This window comes from Narcine bancroftii, chromosome 1 (assembly GCF_036971445.1).
Source record: "Narcine bancroftii isolate sNarBan1 chromosome 1, sNarBan1.hap1, whole genome shotgun sequence".
In the NCBI taxonomy this organism is placed as follows: domain Eukaryota; kingdom Metazoa; phylum Chordata; class Chondrichthyes; order Torpediniformes; family Narcinidae; genus Narcine; species Narcine bancroftii.
Genome location: NC_091469.1, coordinates 293137912 through 293165465, shown reverse-complemented (window position 1 = coordinate 293165465; position 27554 = coordinate 293137912). Strand labels below are relative to the sequence as shown.

Below are 27554 nucleotides of genomic sequence, written 5' to 3'. Positions count from 1 at the left end.
TCAGTGTGGAAATTTGCCAAGGAGTTTATGAAAATACTTGTGAGTCTTTTTCTCTCTTCATTTGGTAATCTCTTGCAGTGATGGCCTGTTTTGGGAGTCTGCAGTGAATGAAGTGATCAGCCCACTGCAGACAATTGAGTGTGGTTTTGGGAATGTTTAGTGTAAGGCTCATTCTTTCTAAGCCTTGTCTATGAAAGCAAGCTCGGACTCCAATGGTGTGTAGCAAAGATAAAAGCTCTCACCCGACTGGAGGGAGAACAAACGCTTTTATTAGCTTTCAACAATGGGTAGGGTTCACCAGTAGGCTTCAGAGAGGTTCTGGGTTTAGGTGGGAAACCAGGGTTATAGATGGGTAAATGGGGGTGGAGCCAGGAGGCGGAGCCAGTCATCAATACAGCACTCTCCCAGTGAATCCCAATTCACTGCATGGTGCGAGTGCTCAGTTCGACTGACGTTGATTCTAGGTGAAAGCAGTGCAGGTGGAACTCTTTCCCATTTGTCTATCCGGTGGGAAACATGTTGGATTTGGAGTGCAGAAGCATTGCAAGAAAGATGAAGAAAAATGTGAGGGGATGGTGCTCAATTGCTTCACAGTATCGTGCACTGAGAGTGGCTTGCAAGAATGATTCCTGGAATGAAGGGATTAGCATATGAGGTATGTTTGATGGCTCTTGGACTGCATTTGGAATTCAGAAAAATGAGGGGGCCTTCATGGATGCATTTTGATTGTTGAAAGGCAGGGACAGAGTAGATGTGGCAAAGTTGTTTCCAATGGTAGGGGAATCTAGAACAAGGAGCACAATTTCAGGATTGAAGGGTGCCTATTTAAAGCAGAGATGTGGAGGAATTTCTTTAGCCAGAGAGTGGTGCATCTCTGGAATTTACTCCAACAAACAGCATGGAGGCCAAGTCGTTGGATATATTTAAGGCAGAGATTGATGGGTATCTGAATAGCCAAGATATTCAGAGTTGTGGGGAAAAGGCAGGGGAGTGGGGCCAAGAGGGAGAATGGATTAGCTCATGATGGAGTGATGGAGTGTACTTGATGAGCTGAATGGCCTACTGCTCCTATATATTACAGTCTTTATGGCTCTGTTATAAACCCTCCGGTCAATTGCTCAGCATTTTCTTACCCATAGGGTCCATAGCAAACCAGGGCACTGGGCAGCAGAGGTAGAACGGTGATGAATTTCTGAGCACAGCCCAATTTGAGAAATATTCCCCTTCACTGAGGGAGTCAAAGTACAAAGTAGATTTATGGAAAACTCTGCTTTAAAATATAGAATGGGTCGGGACACATTATTGGCAATAATGCTGAATACAAGATTCATCTGTCAACTCCAAAGACAAGTTTATCCATTAAGGCTCAAAACATCTGAGATAAGGATTATGGCCCAGAATGTTGACGGTCTTCTATCTTCCACAATGCATGACCTTCTGAATTCCACCAGCATTTTGAGCATTCCTGCAAGAAACATGCCTTGTATCCATCCCACCACAGGAGGGTTAGTCAATTATCTGCCAACCTTTGGAATGTGGGAGGAAGTGGAACAATCAGGAGAAACCGATGTGGTTGCAGGGAGAATGTGGAAATTCTACACAGCACATAAAGGCTGGCATCAACCCCAAGAGTCTTGATGAAGGGCTCAGACCAGAAGCATTGCCAACTCCTTTGCCCACCGCTGAGGCTGCTCAGTCTGTTGAGTCGATGCCATAGACACCAAAGCACACCGTGGCTCTACATCCTCAGAAACCTGAGTAAATTCAGCATGTCCCCAGTGTCCCTCACTAATGTTCATTGCTTCATTGCAGAAGGTCTCCTGTCCGGAGCCATCACAGCTTGATACGGGAACTGTGCTGGCGGGACGCTGCAAGAAAATGCAGCTGGAGAATTCTGAATACACCAGGTCCTCACATGACCAACACCCCCCTCCCCCACCCCACCCTCTCCATCCACTCTATCGTCACCTCTGACTGTCTTGGGAAAGCAACCACCAACCTACTTGGTTGCATTCTCTTCCCTCCCTCCCATCAGACAAAAGATACTCACTTTAAAAGCATCCAGATTCAATGAGAATTTCTTGCTCCTAAGCAGACCCACATTTGCAAAAAAAAATTAAGTATACTTTTTGACCACATACCCCTGACTTTTTTTAATTTTCTTGTGACACTACACATCTCTTCTGTTTTCATTCTGTGATATAATGTATACGTTCACTAGCTGGGTAGCATGCAAAACAAAGTTTTTCACCGTATCTCATTACGAGTAACAGTTTGCTCTTGAATCCAACCTGTTTCATTGGAACCGTGGGACAAGAGCCACTTTCAGGTGCGCCGGCAGACGCGACTGGAGAAGTGCAGCTGGGACTTTCAGGTGGTCACGGAGAAGATGCCTTTCTGTCACCTGAGTGTGCCGGCTGAAGGAGAGCCGTGACCGAGCAAATGCCGGCTCGTGTGGACTGTGGCTGTAGTCCCACTGCTGCTTTCAGGTGGAATGGGGGATTCTCCGAGCTGGAGAATATACCTACAGGAGGAGGGTTAGGTAAGTGCTCCTCCTGGCCGGGTTCTCCACTTTTAGGTGGCCACCCAACAGCCGCATTGGGGTAGAGTAGGCAGCTTTAAAGTCGGGTATTCTGGCCACCTGAAAGTGGCTAAGGACGCATCCTGCAGCACCATAGTGCAGAGAGCAGCAAAATTATTAAACAGGTGTAGAGCTCGTCGAAAGAATCAAAGACTTGTTGATCCAAACCAAGGCATTTATTACCAAAAGATAGGAGCTCTTCACAGGTGGCCGACCAGTCCGGAATGATCCGACCTGGCTAGGGACACAACCCTTTAAGGCCCAGACAGTAGGCGTGGCTTAGCTCTCAGCCAATTGCTGTAAGCACAGTCTAGATACTGTAACTATATACACTATATACATTGGTGATAGATCTGTACTATCACAACAGGGTAATTCTGCATTAAGTGAAATGCAAAAGTCTGCAGACACTATGATTGTAGCGCAAACACAATGCCAGAGAAACTCAACAAGTTGCAGTAAACTTTATATAGTAAGATAACGATATATAACTGTCATTCGGGCCTGATGGTGATAAATCTGTGGAATTTATTGCCACAGGTGGATGTGGAAGCCAGGTCATTGGGTGTATTTAAAACAGAGGTTGATAGGTCCTTGATCAGCCAGGGCCTCAAAGGTAATGGGGAGAAGGCTGGGTAGTGGGGCTGTGTTGGAAAATGGATCAGCTCATGATTAAATGGTGGGGCAATCTCAATGGGCTGAATGGCCTATTACTGTTCCTTTGTCTTATGGTCTTAACTTTATAAAGCACACTGTGTGACCTGCTGAGTTTCTCCAGCATTGTGTAATTCTGTATTATTCCAAGAAATATCAAGTCATCAGCCTTAGTACTACTAAGCCTGAATAAAAATTGCACAATCAATACTGAACATTAAAAACAAGAAAATGAAATTGCTTCATTTTTTTTTCTGCAGCTCATATTTCAACAACATGTATAAATGTGCTCTGCAAGAGCATGGAAAACTCAGGGCTCTATCAGGGATTCATTGCCTACATGTGACCTCCAGGAAATGGGTCAAGCAAGGAACTGTGAAAACAAGGGAGGGAAGTCTGATTTAGCCACTTTCTATTGAAAGTCCACTGAAAATTAGTCATATTTCTCAGCATACCACTATATTGTTCAGTATAATAACTGGCAAAAATTAGTTCATCTGTATAATATTAGAATGTTTCATCAGCTGACCCAAGATCATGGCCACATTTTCCCTTCATCAATGAGCAGCTGCTCATTTTTTCCATAATGTCGTTTTACCTTTAGTTCCCAAATGACTTCATTCTTTGTGTTTCACTGCCTGTAAACACTGACAAATTAAACAAAAGTCAATCCTGAATAACCATGATTATAAATACAAATCGGTTGGAACAATGGTCAAAGAATCGCCACTTTATTCTTGCCATGTTGATAAGAAGTTCTGGCTTATTTAAAAACTGTTGAGTAACTGGACATCCAGAGCCATTGGTCATTGATCTAGAAATGTGTATGAATCTCATTATTGTAACCAGGGACTTTAATGGTAGGCAATGAAATAACAATGAATATCAGTAATGATGGTTATAAAAATACTGAACTGGTGTTAACTCATCTGCTTGACTAAATCTCCTTCATGAAAGGAAACCTTCAGACAACCCAATGCAGTTAATGCATAACCACCTCTCCAGTTCAGGTAAATAATCGCACTAATGGCGACAGCTACGTCCCACAAATTCAAAATAAAAGGATTGGAGCATTAATAATACTGCCTTGCATTCCTTCGGCTGTAAAACACTGGGAGGTGATTCGGTGAGCTGCTTAAAATGTTAAAAGGTTTCAGTGGGCTTAATGCATAGGAAGTATTTCCTCTGATAAGGGAAGTGATGACACAGAGACTGTCGTCGCAATCTTAAAGCTCAGCCATTTGGGAAGGATATCACAAAGCACTTTTCCAAGCAAAACATAATTGAAGTCAGAATCCATTGGTCACCACAGGGTGAGAAAAACTTTTTAATTCAGAGAACAAACAGGATATCTAAAGATATCTTGTCCTCTGGTTGATTGGTTTAAATGTGCAGATTGTATTTGAGTGGAATTTTGGAAGTGGGACAAACCACTATTAACTTGCACATGCAGATGCTGGAAATATGAGTCAAAATCAGAAAAACACAGGCTCTGATGAAGGATTGCAGACCTGAAATTTTGATAGCTTCTCTTTCCACAGATCTTGCCTGAGCTTTTCCAATGTTTTTTGTTTCAGGTCAGCCTTACCCTCATTGAGTAGAATGGTGGACTCAAAAACTTGAATGACTTATCCTTCTGTGATAGTAACAAGTCTTTGGTTCTTTCGACACGCACTACACCTTCATTCCATGCTAAGTGCCTAATGTTTTTACAATTTAGAAAAATCCCCTGTTGCAAATACTGAATAATCAGATTTATGTAGTTTTACACTGAGAAGCTATGAACTTAATTGAGGAAACACAGATAACCTTGATTTTTGAATCCATTCAAAGTAATGAAGTAAAAGTTATCGAGAACTACCAGAAAAAGTAATGCAAGTCAGTAAATGGAAGGTGTAGGATCCAGTTCTAGATCTTAAGATATAATGTTTTTAAATTCTTGTGCCTCTTGTCTCATAAAGAAAGTGTGGGGTGGGGGGGGGGAAATGATTGCACACGACATTTTTTTAAAAGATTTTTTTCTTGCTGGATGCCTTCCTAATCTCAACCACATTGCCTATGAGAGCATGGGAAACTTGCTCCTTGACATGTGATTCACAGTCGATAGCCAGACCATCATTTAGAAGCCATTGAAGGGAATGTCAGACAATTCTGTCACCTAGAACCCTGTTGAAAAGTAAGAGCTAGGGATTCGCACTAAAAAAGAACAATGATTTTCAGGGCATCAGGCTTTTGAAAAAGTAACAGAACAGTTTATTGCAGAATAGGCTAATTCTTTCTTTCTCTCTTTCTTTATCTCTCTTTCTCTTTTTCTCTCTTTCACCCTCTCTTGGGGGTTTTATGCACAAAGGCCTCGTTATCGCCTGCTGACAGATTTTAAAAATGGTGGATTTATCATTTATGCTGAGGACTGAAAGGGCGGATGGTGCAGTCTTTTACATAGCCCTGAGTAGCTTGCTGCCATCCCAGCACAAAAGTGGGTGGGGGGGGAGGGGGGAGTGGATATGTAGCACAGCAGCAGCCACCCTGTGACAGCTCTGCCAGCGCACTGCCTGACAGATCCATCAGGATCGGGCAGCATGAGGGAGTGGGGCAGGGGAGCGGGAGAAATGAGGGAGCAGGGCAGAGTGAGCGAGTGCAGCCTGACAGCTCCACCGGCCAGTCTGTGACAGCGCAGTGGGACAACGGGGCTGTCAGCATGACGTCAATCATCTTACTTTCCTGTTTGGAGCCGCCTTCAGCGCCGATCCTTTTACTCAGGAGGTGGATTGACTTCACTACACCTCTGACACTACCACCTTTGGCAGAGGGAACCTGGATCATGTTGGACCCACCAATCCACCTTTGGAGCTTTTGTACGTGTAAGTGGAGCATCTTAAATTCAGAGGAAACCTGTCTTTACAAATCGCTAATTTTCAGTATAAAAGGGCATTCTTTCTTTCTCTCCCTCTCTCGCAACAAATGTGCATTAAAATCTCTTTCTGAAATGTGGATTCTTCTGAGATTAGAGCATACAACAATGTGATAGCTTTGGCCTTCCTCCAGTTTAATTGATGGAATATCAAGATTGGTTGCCAAGCTGCATATACCTATGTAGCATTAAGAGATGGCAGGAAAGCAGAACTGGCTGTCATACTGAAGCATTGTAAATATATGAATGGCATTAGCAAGAAGAAGCATACAGAGGTGGTAGAGGAACACACTGACGACAGATCGGCTGGGAGCCTGGAAAAAATAGTAAGAAAGTGAAAATACAATCTATTGTGGGAATTGCTTCAGTCATAATGAGAGAAGAACAGATACAAGTCATGGAAGTACTGAAGACTTCCAATCTCCAAATAATCCATTTGAGTGGACCTCAGTTCAACAATAACTTGAAGGATGGCAATTCCAACAGTGTACCATTCTCTGAGTAATGCTTTCCAAACGTCAGTCGAGATCAGTGGTCCTCAACCTTTTTCTTTCCACTCACAAGCAATCCCTATGCCATTGGTGCTCTGTGATTGGTAAGGGATTGTTTAAGGTAGGAAGGGAAGGTTGAGATTCACTGCTCTAGACCCAATTGTTACTGAAATATTTTTCTGGAGAAAAGTTGTCATTGGCCCATTTCCTTTGGAGTTATGAAACCATGCACATAATGAGTCAATGAGGTATGATTAAAATAGTGGCTTTCAAACTTTTTTCGTTCCACCCACACCCCACTTTATGAATCACAGAGCATCTATGGCACAGGGATTACTTAAAGTGGTATGTGAGTGGAAAGAAACAGGGTGAGAACCACTGATCTAGATTATGCATTTCAGTCTTTTAAGAAAAATCCACAGATACGGCTGATTCTTCAGAGGTCAACAGGAAAGGTTTTTTCATTTCCATTTCCACAGTTCAAGTGAGTATTAAAGCCTTGTTTGAATCAGGATATGTAATACTGGAAGGAGCATTGCTTGAATGCATTAAACGATTCAGGTCAAGTGGAGAGCATAAGTGTTCCTGCATACCTACATGCACATTCTTAAACAGGCATCATATGTTTTTACTCCAGAAAGGAAACAGAACAAAACTGTCTCATAACTCACAAGAGCAAATACAGAGTGGTGGCAAATCTGTTCTTCTGGTATTTTTTTTTTGCAAACCCCTGATAATTTTTCAACCACTAAATGTTAAGACATCCATTATTTGAAGCAAATCCTGACTTACTGCTTTTAAGCTTGGATGACTGGCATTTAAAAGGCTTCTATCTTGTCTGTTATGCTCGTGTGAAGAACTTTATGACCCACAAGCCATGCCTTGCTGACAGTTTCGAATATTTAGATTTTTCCATGGCTTGTTTATCTTCTCCACTAGGGAATTTTCTCTTTGAAAACATTTTTTTTTACTTGTCAGGTACAAGGAAATTCTTTAGTCTTACTGAGTGAAAAGAGACAAGATTTGACAACGACATCAGCTCGATTTTCAGAGAAGCACTTCTACAATGGATAAGGATAAGGATGATGGCCACTGAAAAGCTCAGTAAATGCTGAAGGAACTCAGCCGGTCTTGCAGCACCAGGTCCGAAATGTCAGAAATATATCGTTATGCTGCAAGACCGGCTGAGTTCCTCCAGCATTTCTTTGTGTGTGTGTGTGGGGGTTTTTTTTACAGCATCTGCAGACTTCTGTGTTTTAGTGAACATCTCAGTCGAGGTTTAACTTTGGAACAAAGTGAGAATTTCATTTTTGGCCTGACCTAATAATTACCTTTTGATTTATAAAAAAAAAACCAGCCTCACAGTTTTTTTTCTTTTTAAAAAAAAAATATTTTTTGTTCACATTGTTTTCAAAATGCTGAAATAGGCTTTCAAAAAGATCCTGTAGATAAGTAGCAGAGATGACAGATAATAAAATGCCCTCCAGATCAAATCTATGTGTTGCTAGAAGATGCAGGTCAGAGGTGTGACAGTTTGAAGATTCCAAGTGTGGGATGGGAATGAGGCAAAAAGGGTTGCATAGCTTCTGATGGACGAATATTTAACATTTTTTTAAATTTCCAAGATACAGCCCATCTGTCCAATTAACCTACTAAACCCCCGAACATCTTTGGAATGTGGGAGGAAACTGTAGCACCTGGAGAAAACCCATGTGATCATGTGAAGTACTTACAAACTCCTTACAGCGCCGGATTTGAACCTGGGTCAATGGTGCTGTAATTGTGTTGCACGAACCACTACCCTAACTGAGCTGATGAATTGGTAATAGGAGTGTGGCGCATTGAGCAATATCTGGTGCAGATGATGGGAGGCAATGTTTACAGGTATGTTGTCTGTCCTCAACCACTTGGAAAAGATCATTCAATGCTGACAGCTTGGCATTGAATTCCTCAGACTATGAACGTTCATTGGTGTCTGTTCCCATTGCTTTCAAAGTGATTGACCAGAGGGCACCTTGGTTCTGCATTGAATCTGGGCATTTTTATTTTGGCTTTTGTCTCCTCTGCCAATGGCTTATGTGCAACACCGGAATCTTTGGAGCCTCCAATGTTCCCTGGGTCAGATGCATTTCCTGTACATCTCCCAGCACTGCATTTTCACTGTGAGGGATACAGGTGAATTTTAAGCAGAGCAGCTTGTCACATTTGTGGCCCGAAATGTGAAATTAATAACACCATCACCACATGCTTTACCAGTTGAACATCTCAGTGTCTTTATTTTCCTGCTTCCCTTATTTCATCATCCTGCACCTTCCACCTCCAGTGCATACCCTCTGACTTCCGGTCAGGTTAATACATCTCATGCATATTCATTATCATGACATCCCTCCTTTCACCAGAAATAAACTTTATATCTTTATGTTTAAATGTAAACACTTTATCAATAGCATTTTTCTGCCTTCTGAACCAACAAAACAACTTCAAATTCAAAACAAAAACAACTTCAAATTCCCTCTTCACAAAATGTAACATAAACATGTTATAACCAAATGTAATATAATAGCTCAACTGTTCTTCTGTAATTATATTAATACAGTTGGTTGTTTTTCCAGACTCTTTTGTGTAGTCTTCCAAAGGCGCTATTTGCCTTGGCGAGTCTGTTGTCTATCTCATTGTCGATCCTTGCATCTGATGAAATGGTGCAGCCGAGATAGGTAAACTGGTTGACCGTTTTGAGTTTTGTGTGCCCGATGGAGATGTGGGGGGGCTGGTAATCATGGTGGGGAGCTGGCTGATGGAGGACCTCAGTTTTCTTCAGGCTGACTTCCAGGCCAAACATTTTGGCAGTTTCCGCAAAGCAGGACGTCAAGCGCTGAAGAGCTGGCTCTGAATGGGCAACTAAAGCGGCATCGTCTGCAAAGAGTAGTTCACGGACAAGTTTCTCTTGTGTCTTGGTGTGAGCTTGCAGGCGCCTCAGATTGAAGAGACTGCCATCCGTGCGGTACCGGATGTAAACAGCGTCTTCCTGCAACCGCTGCAATCGTGTCTGCCTGTCCCGCATCGGACTTGTCAGCCACAAACGAGCCTGCAGCTGACGTGGACTTTTTACCCCCTCCATAAATCTTCGTCCGCGAAGCCAAGCCAAAGAAGAAAAGAATATTAATACAATGCTCACCTCATATGCAAAATGTAAACATTTAAATTTATACACCTCACATGTTTAAATTCCAATACTTTTGTTTTTTTTCATTTTAATACCAAATAGTCGACTAAACAAAATGCAATTCATACAGCACTCATACATATACTTTATGATGTATTGATCAAATCACTGTCCAAATGTTCCCATTATCATTTCTCTTCCTTGGTGAGTAACATTACTGCGCTTCATTGAAACTATCACAAACTTTCACTTTCGTGATAATGCGGGCACGATTAGAAATATGGCACAAAATCTTCATATCGCTTAGGTGGTTTCCTGTCCCGTCTCGGCCTTCCTGCAATGCTACTGTCGCAACTTGGTTGTTCACCCTCAGCACCGGAAACACTGCTCGCTGCGGCCTCTGGTGTTTCTGGTACTCTGGCCACTTCATCGGGAATGCTGGTAACTACCTCTGGAACATCATCTGGTCTCTCAGGTTGAGCATCTCGTATTGGACTTCCAACCACTTCACTCGGTGTCGCTCTGGATTGGTACTTTTTTTACACCAGACATGTTTCTTTTGTACAGGACTCCAGCTGGAGACTTGACTGTCACCATAGTGCCGCTTCTGGATACAACCATGTAGGGTTGATGGTAATAAGGTGTGTTTAGCTTACCACCACTCTCTTGCCTCACCAGAACATTATCTCCAGGCATGATATCTGAGTATCTGGCTCCACGCCTCGAGTCTGCATACAGCTTTACTGTTCCCTTCTTTTCAGTATCGTGGTCCCTCATCTCCTGGTCGTCCCTGATTTCCTTTATTTCGGGAATTTTTGTGTGGATTTTCCTCCCAAAAAGTACTTCTGCTGGACTTTTTCCTGTGGTTGCATGAGGCGTTGCCCGACAGACAGCTACATAGGATAGCAATGCTTGTCTCCAGTTCTGTCCTTCTGTATGAGCAATCCGTAATCATTTTTCGATGGACTGATTTTGTCTCTCTACTTCCCTATTGGCTTGCGGCCATTTAGGAGTTACTTTATGATGGTGGATACCTGGGGTCCTCATCTATTCAGCAAATGTCTCTGAAATGAACTGTGGACCATTGTCAGAGTATAATGTAACAGGCAATCCATGTCTCGCGAAGATTCTGCCAATGCTTGTATTGTTTTTTCAGTGGTCGTTGACTTCATCACAGAGTACTCATAGTATCTGCTGTAGTAATCTACCACTACCATGATTGACTCACCAGTTGGTAAAGGTCCGAGAAAATCAACAGCTACATCGATCCACGGTCCTGTCGGATCGGTTCTGGAGGATTACTCCTACTTGTGAGTTGACACCCATGGCAGGTTTTGACAAATTTCTCTGCGTCTTTAACACAACCTGGCCACCATACTTTACTCCTGAGGTTTTGCTTGGTACCAACAATACCTAGGTGTCCTTCATGAGCTAATGATACGATCTTCGGTCTCAACCTCTGTGGTATCACCAATCTACACCTCCTCAATACACACTGCCCAATGCAACAAAGTTCGTCTCTAATGGGAATATATGCCTTGTGAATGCACTTGTCCCATTGTCCACTTTGGATACATTCTCTAACTTCCATGAGTTCTGGGTCATGTTTGGACTCTCTCTTGACTTCCCTCGTTGTCACAGCTCCCAGTGTCGACTGGATCGCTACGAAGCGTACAAAGCTCTCTGCTTCTGTCCCCAGTTCTGACTTGGATTGTGGGCATCCATCTTTCAACAATCTGGACAGTGGATCAGCAATGTTTGCTTTCCCGGCAATGTGAACTACTCTGTACTTGTACGGTTGGAGTCTGAGCACCTATTGTTCTATCCTGGCACACGGTTTGGACCTGGCGGCATAGATCACCTCCAATGGTTTATGGTCCGTGATGAGTTCAAATTCAATGCCATACAAATATGCATGGAATCTCTCGCAGGCCCATACAAATCCGAGTGCTTCTTTCTCTGTCTGAGAATATCTCCTTTCCACATCTGTCAAAGATCTGCTGGCATAGGCAATGATTCTTGGTCCCACATCACGCATCTGGACCAACACGGCTCCTAAACCAACAGGACTAGCATCCACTATGACTTTGGTTGGTGCAGCCGGATCATAATACCCAAGAGTATCGGCATTCATCAGACTTTGTTTCAGAGCTGTGAATGCTTCCTTCTGCTCAGAGCCAAAATGGAATGGTACACCTTTCCTGGTTAGTTTCCTCAATGGTTCTGCCAGTGTAGCAAAGTTAGGGATGAACTTTGCGCAATAATTAACCAATCCCAAGAAGCTCCTCACCTCCGTTGCATTCTGGGGTTCACGTGCATCTGCAACAGCTTTCACCTTGGCATCAGCTGGGTTCAGTCCTTGCCGTGTAAGCCTGTGTCCCATGAAGTCCATCTCTGAGACACCAAACTGGCATTTGTCTCCATTCACGGTAAGGCCTTCCCCCTGTAGTCTGGATAGCACACACCTCAACCGTCTGTCATGCTCTTCCTTTGTAGCCGCATGGACTATGATGTCATCAGAAATGTTGGCAACTCCAGGAATGCCTTGAATCACTCGATGGATTTCGTACTGGTAGATCTCAGGAGCTGCATTGATGCCGAACGATAGTCTCTTGTACCGGTACAATCCACAGTGAGTCACAAATGTTGTCACGTCCCTGGATTCTGGGTCCAGCTCTAATTGATGATAGCCCCATTTTAAATCAATTTTTGAGAACACCTGACTGGTAGTTAACTCCTGAAGTACTTCCTCCACTGTTGGTATGGGGTGTCGTTCTCGAATTATAGCTTCATTGGCCATCCTCATATCAACACACAGTCTTATGTCACCATTTGGTTTGGGCACGATCACTACTGGGCTGACCCATTGTGTTGAATGTTCTACAGGTTCAATAATGTCTTGCTCGATCAACTCTTTGATTTTGGCCTCGACTTTCCCACGAAGTCCAAATGGAGTTCTGCGCACTGGTTGCGCCTTGGGTTTGACCGTTATGTCCACTGCTAGCTTTAGTTGTCGACCTTTCAGCTTTCCTACTCCCTGGAAAACTGCGGGAAATTCTTGCTTCATATCCTCGTATGACTGAACTGAATTGACACGAGCTCCAATATGAAGTATTGCCAGGTCTTGCGCCGTGCGTCTATTCAGCAATGGTTCTCCCCTCTCGTCTATGACAACAAACTCTGCTTCGGTGTACTTGTCACCAGCTTCAACAGTCGCAGTGAAACATCCAATGGTCTCCAATGGCTTGGTTGCTGTGTATGGATACAGTTTCTTTGAACACTTCTTTGATGTACAAATGATCTTTTTTCTTTTCAATTTCTCCCATAAATGTCGGTCAATTACATTACTGTCACTGCCTGAGTCTACAATGACCGGAACTGTCACACCACCAATTATCACTGGGAACTTCTCATGATGTACATCATTCAATGTAAACTGATAGTATTTCTGCCCATCCTGGTTGTCATCATCATCGTCACTTTCTGGGTCACCTTCTATATGGTGAATAGTGCCTTTCTTTCCAAGATACTTTCCTTTCCCCCAAGCTTTGCCCTTAGAAGCTGTACTCTTCCCATTCTGGTTTGCATTTGACTTGCTTTTGCACTTCTTTGCAAAGTGGTCCTTACCTCCACACTTTCTACAAACTTTGCCTTTTGCTGGGCAGCATGGGTCTTTTCCAAAATGACCTCTGTTTCCACATCTGTAACACTCCAAGTCATGTGTCGACATATTTCTTGGCTGGCTATGCGAGAGCCTATTTTCTTGTTGACCAACTTTGTCTTTACTGGGCTGGCTTGAGTTGTCTTTCAGTTTCATGGTATGAAATTGCCCCTCAACAGCTTCTAATGCAGCAGCCATTGTTAAAGCATTGGTAAGTTTCAACTCACCCCTTTTTTCCAGCAGTCGCCTTCTGAGTTTGTCTGATCTGCAGTGCTGCACAACTTGATCCAATAACTGGTTGTCCAAATCAGCTACCACGTAATTGCATCCAACAGCCAGTTGTCGCAATCTCGTCACGTACTAGGCAACCGTTTCTCCATCTTCTTGTTTTGTCTTGCGAAACAAATGGCGTTGAAATGTAGCATTCGGTGTCACCACATAGTGTGCATTCAATGCATCTACGGCTTTCTGGTATTCCTCCTTCCTTCCAGTATTCGAAAGCGTCTTAAAAGTTTCCCAAAAAGCGGGTCCTGCGGTGAAGAGAAGTAACGCCCTCCGCTGCGCTTTCTGTTCCGCCGTACTGCTATCGAGAAATAGGCCACGACTGTCGGCGTAGGCTTCAAATTCTTCCAGCCATGCCTTCCACTTCACACTCACAGTACTTGCATCACCTGTCGGGTCAAAATGAGGAACACCTCGAAGTGCTAGAAATTCAGCTCCTGTGACTGCCATGAAGAAAACCTTCCAGCACAAAGCCACCGATTCAAAATCCAAAATGTTTATCACATTTAAAATCCAAAATGTTTATCCTCGTCGCCAATGTCACATTTGTGGCCCGAAATGTGAAATTAATAACACCATCACCACATGCTTTACCAGTTGAACATCTCAGTGTCTTTATTTTCCTGCTTCCCTTATTTCATCATCCTGCACCTTCCACCTCCAGTGCATACCCTCTGACTTCCGGTCAGGTTAATACATATCATGCATATTCATTATCATGACACAACTCTGCATTAATTGATGTGTCACAGTGGCTACTTTGAGCAGACAGCCAATAAATAGCTCAGTTATTTCTGGTGACGTGGGCTTGTCAAGCTGACCAGCTGACAGGATGAATGTGGTGTATTTTCTGCATTTCACTGATTGGGCATTCATCGCAGGCAACGTGCTCGTTTTATGGCACTCTCCAATTTACTGCCCTCTTTGCAATGTGTGATAGCAAAAATTATTAGCTAATATTAAAAGAGGGACGAATTTAAATGAAATAGAAATGCTTCTGGAGCTGAAAAGTGAAATGATCCTTTCCGTCCATTTTTGGCCTTTGTCATGAGTTGCTTTATCCGTTGAGAAAGTTATGCTTGTGCTATTTACCTTTGTCAATGAAATGGTTAGCGCAATAGTATTAAAGCTCCAACGACCCAGATTCGAATCTGGCAGTGTCTGTAAGGAGTTGATGTGTTCTCCCTGCAACCTGCAGCACAAGGACAGCTTCTTCCCTGCTGCCATCAGATTCGTGAATGATCAATGAGCCAGACATGCTGCCATACTTTGACTTTTAGTGCGCTATTTTTATTTATTTTTGAAAGGTTGGTTTGCACTGTGATGGTGCTACAAAACAACTAATTTCGTGACTTTCTCATGATGATAAATTCTGATTCTGAACCATCTGTATTTCCTGTCCTGGAGCCTCCATGTCCATGCAATCACGAAGGCGGCTTTCCTGTGGAGATTCAGTATGTCATCGAACACTCTCAAAAACTTCTACAGGTGTACTATGTAAGGCATTCTGGCTAGTGGCATCACTGTCTGGTACAGAGGTGCTAATGCTCAGGTCAAGAAAGAAATCCAAAGGGTTGTTAACTCAGTCTGCGACATCACAGGCACGAGCCTTCACTCCGTCGAGGACGTCGACAAAGGGGCTCTCTCCACCCAGGCCATGCTCTCTTCATTCTGCTACCATTGGGGGAAAAGGTACAGGAACTCAGCAGCATAAGGACAGCTTCTTCCCCGCTGCCATTAGATTCCTGAAAAATCAATGATTTACAGACACTGCCTTACTTTGTCTTTTTCTAGCATTTTTTAAAATTTATTTTGTAAAGTAGTTTACATCAATGTTTGCACTGAGATGCTGCCGCAAAATTCTGGTTCTGACCATTCCAAAATTACCTCCAGTGTGCAGATAAGCTGTAGAATCTATGGGGAGTTGAAAAGAGTGAGGCGAGAATAAAAATTCTTTGACTAACGTTGGATTAGTTCAAATACTTCACAAATCAAATTAGAATATTTATGGCGGTGCAGTGGCAGGGCTAGTCGGCACCAGAGACTGGGGTTCAATCCTGATCTTGGTATGGCTCTGTGACTCTCTGCCCCTGATATGTTTCCATTCAGAGACTGTCAGTCAGCATAATGAGAGCAAGGAAGGCAACAATCACAATTGCCACCCAACGCATTGAGATTCTTGCTCATAATTTGCTTACCTTTACTGTAAGGGGCATCTGGCAACACTCTTGGTCTGCCTTATGGCAGGCAGTGGGCAATTCTGTGTAATATTACGTTTTGTGCTATTACATGACAATGAAGGACTCTTTAATTGTAATGCATTTAATATAAGATCCTCCTAAAAATGATTGGAAGGGAAAACATATTCTTTAAAATATTCTGGATAATTTTGTTCAGTCCTTGCTGGGCTATAATTCTTGGTAAAAATTGAAGTATAGAATTGGATAAATACCAAGGATTCTAATCATTTCAAAAATTATAGTGTGCACTTTAATTCTAAAATTAAGGAAGGAATTCATACTATATATTTTTCTATTTTGAGGCAGTGCAAAAGCTTCACAGCCAATAAATTAAATGTTAAAATATAGCCACAGTTTTCATGGAGACAATGTTTCAGACAATTTGGTTTAATTGGTGTATGCAAAGAGCAATGGAAAGCAATAGCCTTGAATCACCTCCCTCACATAAACTTAGTGTCTGCACACCTGTGCATTTCAATCAGCTTCCACAAATTCCAGCTATTCGACCAAGACTGGCACATCATCGCTCTTCGGCAGTAGAGAAACTAAGGCAATGAGAAATGAGTTTAGATCAAACGGTTGGGGGGGGGGGGGGCAGGGAAGATCCTATTGAAACCTATCGAATACTGGAAAGTGTGGATCTGGAGAGGATGCTTCCTGTGCATGCTGGGGGAGCCTGCGACCAGAGGGTACAGCGTCAGGAAGTAAAAGCATCCCTTTAGAACAGAGAGGACGAGGAATTTCTTTACCCAGAGGGTGGTGAATTTGTGGAGGCCATCATGGGGTATATTTAAGATAGAGGTGGATATGTTTTTGATTCAAGGGCTATGGGAATAAGGCAGAAGAATATTGTTGAAAAGGGTAGAAAATCAGCCATGATAGAATGGCACGACACACTCGATAGGCCGAATGGCCTAATTCCACTCCTATATCTTTTGGTCTTATAGTAGATAGAGGATTCGTTTCTTAAGCCTCATGGAGGAGGTACTGCTAGCCGTTGTTTGAACAGCTTATGAACTACAGTGTGAACTTCACCTATAATCTCCAATAATTTACAGCACAACTTCCTTTTCCCCCTTCTCTACCTTGTGCTCCTTATCACGATACATTCCCCTTCATTCCCCCCCCTCTTCCAATCCCCCCTCAGTCCAACCTGACCAGACAGTGCAGAATGACAAGAGGATGGCAGCAGCATAATTGCCCATCACCCAATTTCCTTCTTGCTGCCTCCAGTTTAGATATTAATACTTCGCTTGTCATAGAAGTGAGAGTTGCTTGTGAGGACACAAGTGAACTGTGCTCAGGACTAGGTCTGGAAATGCAGGTGCGGTGGGTGGCAGATTTAAATGAGTACATCCTTACTGGACCTCCTGTATCTCAAACCGTGTTCATTGCTGTAGTTCAAAACCACAGTTCTTTTCTTTGGCTTGGCTTCGCGGACGAAGATTTATGGAGGGGGTAAAAAGTCCACGTCAGCTGCAGGCTCGTTTGTGGCTGACAAGTCCGATGCGGGACAGGCAGACACGATTGCAGCGGTTGCAGGGGAAAATTGGTGGGTTGGGGTTGGGTGTTGGGTTTTTCCTCCTCTGCCTTTTGTCAGTGAGGTAGGCTCTGCGGTCTTCTTCAAAGGAGGTTGCTGCCCGCCAAACTGTGAGGCGCCAAGATGCACGGTTTGAGGCGATATCAGCCCACTGGCGGTGGTCAATGTGGCAGGCACCAAGAGATTTCTTTAGGCAGTCCTTGTACCTTTTCTTTGGTGCACCTCTGTCACGGTGGCCAGTGGAGAGCTCGCCATATAACACGATCTTGGGAAGGCGATGGTCCTCCATTCTGGAGACGTGACCCATCCAGCGCAGCTGGATCTTCAGCAGCGTGGACTCGATGCTGTCGACCTCTGCCATCTCGAGTACTTCGACGTTAGGGATGTAAGCGCTCCAATGGATGTTGAGGATGGAGCGGAGACAACGCTGGTGGAAGCGTTCTAGGAGCCGTAGGTGGTGCCGGTAGAGGACCCATGATTCGGAGCCGAACAGGAGTGTGGGTATGACAACGGCTCTGTATACGCTTATCTTTGTGAGGTTTTTCAGTTGGTTGTTTTTCCAGACTCTTTTGTGTAGTCTTCCAAAGGCGCTATTTGCCTTGGCGAGTCTGTTGTCTATCTCATTGTCGATCCTTGCATCTGATGAAATGGTGCAGCCGAGATAGGTAAACTGGTTGACCGTTTTGAGTTTTGTGTGCCCGATGGAGATGTGGGGGGGCTGGCTGATGGAGGACCTCAGTTTTCTTCAGGCTGACTTCCAGGCCAAACATTTTGGCAGTTTCCGCAAAGCAGGACGTCAAGCGCTGAAGAGCTGGCTCTGAATGGGCAACTAAAGCGGCATCGTCTGCAAAGAGTAGTTCACGGACAAGTTTCTCTTGTGTCTTGGTGTGAGCTTGCAGGCGCCTCAGATTGAAGAGACTGCCATCCGTGCGGTACCGGATGTAAACAGCGTCTTCATTGTTGTGGTCATGAAAACCACAGTAAATTTTCAATAATTTGTCACCTTTGGGATTCCAGTGATGCCAGACCAGCAAAATTTCAAGTCAAGTCCAAGCTTATTATTGACTGATTGTACAAGTACAACCTGACGAACCAGTGTTCTCTGGTCAGTTCTCTGGTCAATTTCTGGATTACATACTGCACCTATTAATACCCCAACGCACCTTTAGATCATTTTTTTTTTAAATTTAGTTGGGGAATCGGTAAATAGAGGACATATATTTAAAGTGAAGGGGGAAACATTTAACAGGAATTTGCGGGATAACTTTGTTACACAGAGGGTGGTGGGCATATGGAATGGGCTTAGGAGGAGGTGAACGAGGCAGGTGCCACTGCAATGTTTAAAAACAAATTGGACGGTAACTTGGATGCGATGGGTTAAGAGGGATATGGGCCAAATGCAGGTGAGTGGGACTAGTGTGGGTGGGACATTTTGGTTAGCGTGGGCAAATTATACAGTATTATTTTTCATTAACTTTGCAGTAAATTTGGTGAGCTTGAAGGAAGGACTTCGGACCCTGGCTCTGACCACAATCTTTCCCATCTTCCTGATCCCAGGTGTTCTGGATCCCAACCTGAACTCCAGCCCTACTCCTGGCCAACAGTCTGGAACCCCAACCCCATCCCTGCTCTGGTCTCTGAGTGCCCCTATGCACCCCTGACCTCAAACTCAGAGAAGTCCACTAGATTCAAGATTATTTTATTGTCATGCGATAAAACAGAATATGTGATATTGCACAAAATTTCCAGAAATGCAAGATTCGCCACCAGATTTGCAGTCAGAGAAAGAGAAGCAAAAGGGAGTGCCCTGAGAGTCACTGAATGTACATTGGCTTCGTCTCCAGCTCTCCCTCAGGTTCCACAGCCCACACAGCCTTCAATCCAAGCCATCAACAACCAGAGCTCCAGAGGCTAACCTCTGACACGATCAGGAAGCCTCCAGTATCCTCGATACCCTTTCACATCTTGGTTCTGATACCTGGTACCCCAACATTTCAGCTCCTTTAACAGGTCACGCACAGAGCCGACGGCAGTTGGACCCTGCAGGGCAGCATGCAGACCTCGCTCCCCACTCTGCAGGTCTGCACCAACGGTAGGTCCGCCATTGCAGCCGCTCTGGCAGTACTGCCATTTTCCTTTTGCAGGCCTATAAGGGCTTCTGAACAATTGGAATTTTCTGCAGTTGACAAACCCCCTGACTCTACCTCTCCCTCTTCGCGTCTCTTTTCTTGCAGCTTATCCTGTCCTCCCGGGTGTACTGTTTCCAAGGGAAGGCCCCACATCTGGCAGCAACTGGTTTTACAGAAGCCTTGAACTCAGCAAAGAATCTTTTCACACCTGCCAAATCACTCCCTGCAGACTTTTGCAACTTAAAACCGTAATGGAAAGTCCTGAGCTCTTGTTGCATCAAAGCCACAACTAGCCTATAATTAGTTAATAGTCCCTTAAATATTGCTGGTGGGGTTCTGTGCAAGATGAGGGGAGGGCGTTGGCTGATTCACTGGGCTCCTAAACCTCTATCAATTCAAGGTTGATCTGCTTGCTTCACATACTTCCAGCAGACACTGTCTCCACATTCGTGCCTTAACAAGTTGATGTGGAAACTGCAAAGGTTTAGTAAATGCCACCTCTTTGTCTCCTTGAACAGGTCCTTGAGCATCAAACTACAGGCACTATTCAGCTTAGGGTATTCACTTCATCTCCATTCAGGACTTTTCTGATTGACAGAGAAGTCAATACAAGCCACGAGACAGTAAAATCCCTGTTGTCTGGAATTCAACCAACTAGCAACCTCAAGCAATTGGCAAAAAAAAATTGTGTCTAATAAATGGGTAAACAATACTAAAGTTTAAAATTGGCGAGCCTTGCCATTAATTCTCCATTCACATAATCTCAATCAACTGGGAAATTCATTTGTCCTGCTCGACCAATCCCTCTAGGTGCCGGATACCAGGGATTTTCCTGTAATATTTTGTGTGTAATTTCAGTGACCTGTGACCGTGAATCCAAGTACTAGTTTCAATCTGCTACCGTGCAGCCTTTGATCAATGTATCCCTTAAGATTGCTACATAACGACAATAGCAAATTCATCTGTTTGTTAAGTGGAGGGACGTTTAGGTGAGACACCAGGGCTAACATTTTTACGCAAAGTGGTGGGTGCCTGGAATGCATTGCCGGTTGTACATTAGGGACAATTAAAAGACTCTTAGATTGACACATGGGTCTAAGACAAATAGATGATTGTGGGTGTTTGTTGGAAAGGGTCAGATGGTTATGGAATAGGTTTATATAGATCAGCACAGCATCATGGGCTGAAGGGCCTGTTCTGTGCTATAAAGATCTGTGTGTTATATGTAGCTCCTTCACCTGGAGTCTTAATTCTTGCCTTTCCGTTCTTGCTACATTCATTATAACTATGGAAAGTCACAACTTCTGTTTATTTATCTGTCTATCTATTTATTTATCCATTTATGTATTTATTAAAATTTGGACATAACCGGCCCTTTTGGCCCCCGAGTATGTGCTGCCAATTACAAAACCTATTACTTCTAAGTTTGAGCTGACTTTACCAGCTCTGTAAGTGATTCCTTAATGTGAATGGACAATGTTCTTTTCGTCCATGACAACTGAAGTGGAATTTTTATTTGCATAATAAGCAAAATATGTTGCCAGAGGCAAAGTGGAAAGTTGGATACAGGACAAGGTAATTTTGAACTATATGTAGTTAAACTAAAGGACCTGTTGTTGACAGGGATCTCTCCATTCCTACCTATTTTGTTGACGGAAAACCTCTGTCAACCATTTTGTGCCATTGGACCTGGAAATTGAACAGATGACAGCAGACATGAAGGCACAAAAATCTCTTAGCTGCAAAGATTCTTAACACTGTCGTAGCTTGCAATAGATATGAAAATAAACGGAGGATTTTGAAACACAGAAATTTATTCCAGGTAGCTAGGTAGGGCCAATAAAACTGCACAGCAGCATTGATAGATCATACTTGGTCTCTGAAATTCAATTCCATCGACTTCAGTGGAACTACTTATCATTCAAGTTTATTATCATCTGACTACATGTACAACCTGTAGTCATATAGTACACACAATACAGAGTACATGTTCATCACATACATATATAAAGATATAATTTTAAATATATATATATTTAAAATTGTATCTTATACCCAAAAAACTACATGGTAATTCTGCATAAGTATATTTTTTCTGTTTCCTGCTGCCTGCTCCTTGCATGTCTGGAAACACCAACAGTGAGGGGAGAGACTGATGTCCCTCTGCTGTCTCTTCCTTTCTCCTTTGTCTAACTCTATGGGCTTGTGAAGAGCTTCTGCCAACGTTGCTTCGCTGTTTTGGCCCCATATTGAACTGGATTTGGTTTCTGAATGTACATTGAAGCACAATGCTGTAACTAATGGAGGTGTCCCTGGTGCAAGTTCCATTTATTTTGAACTTCATTTGACCTTAAAGGTTAAATTCAATGTGGTCATGACATTCAGCATCAAACGTTACCACAATTATAGTAAACAGTAATGCAAGTCAGTGCAAGCTGGTCAAAAAATGCTTTTGGACTTCATGTCGTACTGGCTCACCAGACCACATGTGCAGGAGGTTCAGAGTGACGTCATGACGTCATCTGGAATGCGTGGGGTTTTAAAAAGCTGCGCATGACTGTTTGAGTAAACGACATACTGAACTTCGATTCGACTATGTCTAATCATTTTCTCGTTCTTCATTTCGCTCTGCAACACAGTTGCTAGAATATGACCTTAAAGGTCAAATACAGTGAAATTCATGACATTCAGTATCAAATGTTAACCCTACTAAACCTCCTTCGACATTTCTAGAGGGCTCCATATTGATTTGCATGGAGAACGAACAAACAGACATACATGCATAAGTAAATACGCACACACACACACACACACACACACACACACACACACACACACACACACACACACACACACACACACACACACACACACAGAGTATTGGGTTGATTTACTCAGTTACAGGATACTGTACATCAATCTCACAGCCTGTGGAAAGAGGCCATTATGGTAAAATTCACTAGCATTACCACAAGGCACATTTAGTCCCCCCACTAATGAAGAATTTTTAGGTAGCCCCTTTTATAAATGGATAAGCTCTATGAATCAGTGTGCCCAGGGGATATTCCTGCTTCTTGCACTGTGCCTTTCGTGAGCTGGGAATGTTGGTTAGTGGAATGTTTGAGTTTCCATCCCGTACATAACTAACTGCACATTCAAGCTACAGCCAGACTTTTCACTTTATTACTAGCATGTGCAGACTGGTTGAAGTGACGGTTCATTTAACCGGGTTCTGAGCTCCTTTGTTGGTGATTCCAGCCTTCGATCAGATCCCTGTTACAATGAGATCTAACACACCTCATTATGAGGAGATCTAACATACACAAGCAACCAGTGGGTTAGATCTGGGTGGGATGCAGCAATGTTAAAAATCTGAAACTTGGCTCCAACTAGCATTCTCCACCCCCACTTCCATGATTAACGGGGGTGGAACGTGGTCTTGGTCAACCAACCCGCTCAGAGGAGCTGAATTAACAGTTCAGATGTGAGAATAATTTGTGTATTTGGAACGAAACTCTATTTTAAATTTAATTCTGCTGGCTAGGCTTTCAATGACTTGAGAAAACAAGCGTCAAGAGGGAAGCAAGGGCAGGTTGTCTCTCTGCTCACTCTCTGGGTCCTGTTTACCTGCTTTCCATACCTTCTCACTCATCTAATCTGCCAAACCAGCACCTCCTCCCATTCCATCTGGATTCTCCAACCGGATGGCATTAACATGAACCTCAGGTTTCTGCTGGACCACTCCCCGTACTCCCCCATCTCTCTGTCTTTTTTTTCCCTCCTGGCCTCTATTCCCTCTCCAATCACAGAGCCATTCCCCCTCCCCCTGCTTGCTGTTGGGCTTCTTGTCCTTATCCATCGACTGCCTGTGGGACTGTACTCCTTCCCATTGTCCCTCTCCTCCACTATTTTAATCAGGTGCCTGCCAACATTTTGTGCATAAATTGATGAAGGGCTCAGACCCAAAATGTTGGTTATATATCTTCATCTTTGCTATATAAAGTACGCTATTTGACTTGCTGAATTTCTCCAGCGTTGTGTTTACTTCAACCATGGCATCAGCAGATGTTTGTGTTTTACTCCTAACACTTCCCATAACTCTATCTTCTCCTTTCTAGTTATTCTCCAGAGTCTGGATTGTGATATCTCCTCAGTTCTGGATCACAAACTTCTTCAAAATCAGCCTTTGATCGCCTGATCAACGTGAAGCCTCGATCATCCTCCCATTCCATTATCTAATCTCCCTTCAGTTCCAGATCCTGATTCATTTCCAGTCCTCGGCTTTTCTTGGGAACTAGAGCTGGCTGGGGGTTAGGACCAGACAATACTTTTTTCCTTGTTCCAATGATAACAATGCAGATAACTCAATATATCAAAAGATGATGGGAAAAATGTGGGCAGGCCACTGCATTTCCTTTGTTACCCTCAAATATCGACCAAAGTAAAACACAAAATTCTGTGGACACTGTGGTTGAAATAAAAACATACAATGCTGGAGAAACTCAGCAGGTCAAACAGTGTCCTTTATGTAGCAAAGGCAGAGATGCATAACCGACGTTTCGGGCTTGAACCTGTCATCAAATGCCGGCAAGCATCAGTGTGGTGCATTGTTGTACAGAAAAGCAGACACAAAACTTAAAGACTGATCAACGGGCTTTATCCACTTAAAGGGCCTGCTGCAGTTAGCTGCAGCTCCGAGTGACTGACCTCGAGGGACCGGATGTGGCTTATATCCTGGCGGATGATTGGCAGCTGATCGGATGGGGCTTGGTCCATTCAGGTCTGATTGACAGCTGGCCAGGTGTTGTCTTGTCCTCCAGTGCTCTTCCTGCAGGTGCACAGGTCACCCCTGCAGTAGGCTAGTGGTGTGTCACCATAGTCAGAACAAAAGCAGGGGAGATGGGTGGCAGGGCAGGGGGAGGTGGAAGAAAAGGCAAGCAGGTTTGATGAAAAGCAGTGAAATCAATATTTATGCCATCTGGCTGGAAAATAAGGTGTTGCTCCTCTAATCTGCGACTGGTCAGATGGATCAGTACATAAGGCCATAGACAGACGTGTGAGTGTGGCAGTGTGACCCAGAATTGAAGTGGTTGGCCACTGGAAGGTCGCTGTGATTGCGAATAGAGCGGAGGTGCTGAGCAAAGCGATCTCCCTGAGACTGTGATTAGTCTCTCTGATATAGGGCATGCCACAATGGGTGCACTGATGCAATAAATAAGTCCTCTGGATGTGCAAGTGAATTGTTGCTTCATGTAAAAGGCCTAGTTGGGGCCCCAGACTGTGGTGAGGGAGCAATATCCAAGAGTACCTGCACGGGTCCCAGCTATGCCTGCCTGTTTGTGGGCTTTGTGGAGCAATCCATGCTGCAAGCCTACACAGGCAAGACTCTCCAACTCTTCCTCTGGTATATCGACGACTACATTGGGGCTGCCTCATGCACCCGTGATGAGCTTGTCAACTTCATCCACTTGGCATCCAACTTCCACCCCGACAATCCCATTCTCTCACTAATTTTCCCTGTGGTCTATTCTCCGGTGCAATAGAGATGTTTAAAAGACTCTTAAATAGGCATGTGGTGATATGTAATTACACCATTGGGTCACCAGGGGTCATCCCAGTGACCTTGTATATAAAGCAGTCCAAAGCTACAGTTTAGCCTTCCAGGTTCGTCTTGCAGAGAAAGATCTATTAGTGTACATATTAGTTTATTAAATTGTACTGACAATAACCACACCAGCAGTGCGAGTATAAGACAGCTTTAATAAACTAATATGTACACTAAGATGTCTTGTCTCTCTGCAAGATGAACCTGGAAGGTGAGACTGTAGCTCTGGACTGCTTTATATACAAGGTCACCAGGATGACCCATGGTGACCTAGTGGTGTAATTACATATCATCACAAGGCAGATGGATGTAAGACAAATAGAGGGAAGGATCAGATTGTGGTGGAGTAGGTTTACATAGGTCAGCACAATGTTGTGGGCCGAATGGCCTGTAATGTTCTATGTTCTCTTCCACTTCATGCTATCTGCAGACCCATCTCCCACCCATTTTGTTTTGAACTGCCAAGCACATCCTGGAGTGCATTAATGGCGAACAGATTCTTTTTCGCCCATTGCTTTGGGTTGATTCAGTGCAAAGTTTTTCATTAGCCACTAAATTAAAAAGGATCTGCAGGCATTGAATAACTTCAAGAGCAGCTGACCTAAAGGTATGACGCTGAGACAAGGCCATTCTCTGTGTGTGGATGGTAATTATCACCCTCTGAACTTAGAATTGTTTTCATTTCCACGGAAGAGAGAGATAGCTGCCATGAAAACCAGTGAATTATGTCAATCATTTGGTCTATGAAGAGCAAGCGATCACAGAAAACAATGCAGAGCAGATTAATGGAAGTCTTCAATACAAGTTAATTGCAATGATTTCTCATTGTTACTTATCTCTAAATATTCATCAGATTAAAAAATTTCTGATTTATTGTCAGAATAAATACATGACATCATATACAACCCTGAGATCCTTTTTTTCTAAGGGTGAGACAGAATGACCACTTATTGGCAGTGCAAAGAAAAACTGTACAGAACGTACACATGTAAACAAATAAAGAAATGTAAGCAAACTGATTACAATACAGAGAGAGAAAAAAAGTACCTCCTATTTTCTTCTTACTGGTCCCCATAGTACTGCGTAATCTGCTGCCAGCACATTAACCTGATAAAGGGAAATACAGTAAAAATAGAAAACAATTAAATGTTGCAGAATTCCCAGTGAAACAATTAATCGACCCTTATTCTCAGTGTTAGCAATAGAGCACAACATTGGCATGTAGGTAGAAAAGGGGGAGGAATGGAGATTGCTTGTCACATTCCAAAAGGGTCACAAGGCTGGAATGACCTCCTTTGAAAACAGCGCGACTTGGCAGCACAGAAGGAAACCACGCCAAGGCTCCAACTACATTTTCACAGTTTTTGCTTGGTTTTAACTCATTCTCCTCAAACGCCTGTGAATTTTCTCCTCGTGTGCTGCCCTGCTTTTTGCTGCTCTTGTTTTTAATGCTCATTTACTCTGAGTAAAGCATTTAATGTTTATCGTGCAAAGTACAAAAGGGCTGGAGAAACTCAGCAGGTCACGCAGCGTTAACAGGAAGTAAACAGGGTAATCAATATTTTGAGCCTGAAACCCTTTACTCCTGAAAGAGGCTGCATGATCCGCTGAGCTCTTACAGTACGTCACAATCAGTATCAGGATATATTGTCATGAGTGAGTTAGGAAATTCAGTGTTTTGTGGCAGCGTCATAGTCCAAACATTCAGATTACCACCATCTTACAACTTTACAACATTTAAAATTATAGTGCCTAAAAAAATAAGGCCGTGTCTTCGGTTCATTGATCATTCAGGAACCTGATGGCAGCGGGGAAGAAGCTGTCCTTGTGCCGCTGAGTGCTCGTCTTTAGGCTCCTGCACCTTTTCCCCGATGGTAGCAGAGGCCTGGGTGGTGGGGATCCTTGAGGATAGAGGCTGCTTTTTTAAGACACTGTCCTCGATAGAGTGAAGTCTGGTGCCTGTGATGTCACAGGCCAAGTTAACAACCCTCTGGAGTTTATTCTTGTCCTTTTACGATTGTAGTGCCAATGCACTCTTGTGCTTTGCACAACTTCCTGAGTAATAAATCTAACATTTATCCTTGATTTTGTGATTAAAAAACACATAATGCCTCTTTTCTAACCAGGGAGTCAGTATTTTTGTTTTTTTTATTGCCCATCCTTACAGCTTTCCCCAATGTTGTTACTAAAATAGATTCAATAACATAACATTGGACAACATTAACAAGAGCTGGAAAATACTACACACCTTATTTCTGATCAGAGCAAACTGGAGTTGATTTGAATTAAATCAAATT

General features: G+C 43.4%; 1 long non-coding RNA gene across 2 annotated transcripts in view; it reads right to left on the bottom strand.

The window, feature by feature from the left end:
• Positions 1-24320: 24320 nt before the first annotated feature.
• The window catches only part of LOC138751788 (uncharacterized), a 44215-nt gene continuing 40981 nt past the window's right edge, over positions 24321-27554 (bottom strand). For both annotated transcript variants that reach the window (XR_011350184.1, XR_011350183.1), the window contains exons 2-3: positions 26305-26364; positions 24321-24511 (exon numbers count right to left, since the gene is read on the bottom strand). This is a non-coding gene — a long non-coding RNA (uncharacterized lncRNA). The remainder of the gene's footprint in view (positions 24512-26304; positions 26365-27554) is intronic.